The sequence below is a fragment of the Penaeus vannamei genome, chromosome 24 (assembly GCF_042767895.1).
Source record: "Penaeus vannamei isolate JL-2024 chromosome 24, ASM4276789v1, whole genome shotgun sequence".
Lineage (NCBI taxonomy): Eukaryota > Metazoa > Arthropoda > Malacostraca > Decapoda > Penaeidae > Penaeus > Penaeus vannamei.
Genome location: NC_091572.1, coordinates 23,297,902 through 23,300,401, shown reverse-complemented (window position 1 = coordinate 23,300,401; position 2,500 = coordinate 23,297,902). Strand labels below are relative to the sequence as shown.

The following is a 2,500-nucleotide window of genomic DNA, read 5'->3' as shown; positions in this document are numbered from 1 at the left end:
TGATGACTCACTCACTTCTCCCCTTTTCCATTTGTCTTTTATTTTCTTTTACCTTTTTTATCACATTTTTTCTCGTTTTTCAATTGTCATTTTTTGTATCTTCTACGTCCTCTCCTGTTTTACAGTATTCTGTTTTATTACATTTCTCCATTCATAGTTGTTGTTTTTTTCCTTTTTATATTTTCGTTTCCGTTTTATCACGTTCTCCCCTCCTCTTCCTTTTTTTGTTGCGTTTCGTTTTTTATATCACCCTTTTCCCTCTCTCTCATATTTTCCTCTCTTCACACTTCTCGATGCGTTTTTCTCGCGTTTGTTGTTTTACTTTTCATGTTTTTGTTTTTGTAATTTTCGTCGTCGTGAAAATAATGATGGTAACGGTCACAGCTGTTATCACTAATAGCGACATTCTAAACGCTGAAGGTAAAGATTGTGATGAAAGCGATAATAATGATGACATGATGATTGCAATAAAGATGATTATGGTAATGATGATAATGATAAGGATGACAAAAAAGGAAACACACGCACACAGTTTCAATAAACACTCCTCTGTTTATCAAAGTGATTTATGAGTCACACTCGGCATATCTTTGTGCAGTGTTGTCGAGAATGCAAGATTTATGACAAAATGAGGCATGAATCACGGTAATTCTTTAAACTGTGTATATTCGTGTTTTCTTCATAGCGTCTGTTGTTCGCCTTGTGCGTGATGGATGGTTACTGAGTGAGTCAGACCGCTGTATCTTGCGTTATTTCGGATTTTCTCTTTCCCGTCGTCCTCTCATTCTTATTCTTTGTTCTTCTTTTCTTAGTCCTGTTTATTTAGTTCTGTTTCTTAGTCCTGCATATTTTTATTTTGTTTACTTTTGCTCTTCGCCGGGTCTTTTTCTTTCTTTATTTATTTTTCTTTCCTTCATTCAATCCTTTTCTCTGGTTTCGTTCTTTATCCTCATTTTTGTAGTTTCTGTTCGTACATTTTAAAAATTTCCTATGCTGAATATCTCATGTGTTTTTCTCGTCCTTCCTTGCTATTTTTTTATTATTTTTCCTTTCAAGCCCCCCCCCCCTTTCCCCACATTTAGCCTGTTTTTTTTCATTTTTTTCTTCCTTTGTCTCTGTTACATCATCCTCTTTACATTTTTCCAACTTTCCGCTGCACGCGAATCAAAAACATCTTTGAATACACTTTTTCTTTCAAGTTTCAACCTCAATGGGTCTTTAACACGGGGAAGGAAAAACAGCAGCAGCCACAAAAACCAAGACGAAAATTCACATCAGAGACTGATGGTGATTTTAAACATCAACTTTCTCCAAGTTCCTCTTCTCTTCCTTGCTTCTTCCTTGATGAGATGGAGGAGTGGGCAACGGGAGGGAACTGCACTTGAATGAAAATCTACATTCGTTTGTATTTTCAGACGTCGGCCTTTCAGTGTAGGGATGGCAGTGATAAAAGGTGTGGTAGGGGCATGAGGGGGGCCAGGGGCTTGGACAGCGGCAGGGGCATCAAATGGTGATGAAACAGGGGTAGCTGATGAGAGAAGGCAAATGGATGGCGGGACATGGGCAGGCGAGGGAGGAGGAGGAGGAGGAGTCACGAGTAATTTAAATACTAATTTAAACATGGGTTGTGGCTCCCGTAGATTTTATATGTATAACGAGATTCCGCGCTTTCCCCCGTAAAAAATATAATTGAATTATTGCTCATGGATAATTACTCTCTGTTTTTTCAATACCGTTATTAATAGTGGATTAATTTTATATCGATGAATATTAGGGGAAGTTGATAGGAGCAAATATATTAGTTCATCAATTGATTTGTGAGAGTAAAGGACATTAGGAAAAGAATGAGAACAGGTAAGACATAGAAACGGTATTATAAAAAAGAATGATTAAAAGGTAGGCCGAGGAACGCAATAACAGAAGGAGCAAAACACAGTGGCGAAGAAAGAAGAGAGAAAGGCGGATAAGAAAAAGCAGGAGGGAGGGTTGGGAGAGGTGGGGCCGGAAGGGAGGTTGGTCGGGCGTCCGCCATCACACGATATAAAGTTGATTGTCCAGTAACACGCGCGACGGAGGGGGGGGGGGATGGTCACCTGGGAGGAGGGGCCGGAGGTTGGTGGGGGAGGGGGGAGGGAGAGGGAGCGGCCACTTTCAAGCTGGCCTACATATACTAACGGCGCGTGAGGGAGGGGAGTGATGGGTGGGAGAGGAGGGAAGGAGAGAAGGAAGTGAGAGAATTCTGAATCCCTGTAGCTTGTTTTGCTTCGTACATTTGAGCTTTTCAACGTTTGGCTATTTCTTTCAGACACAGTGGAATGTATCATGGCAGATGCTAACTTCAGATTTCTTTAATAACCGCCATGAATCGAGTAAATTTCAGTCTCACTACATTTAAAAAATCACCAGAAAATATAACAATGATAGCGAAGAAAAAAACAAACAAAAACAGGAAAAATAACAAAAGAAGACAAGGGAGCGATATAAAAGTTCAGTATGAAAA

At 39.8% G+C, this 2,500-nt stretch overlaps 1 protein-coding gene across 3 annotated transcripts in view; it reads left to right on the top strand.

Annotated features, from left to right (window-relative positions):
* Window positions 1–2,500, top strand: part of LOC113803542 (protein cab-1) — a 278,833-nt gene that overhangs the window by 135,790 nt on the left and 140,543 nt on the right. The window lies entirely within an intron of this gene.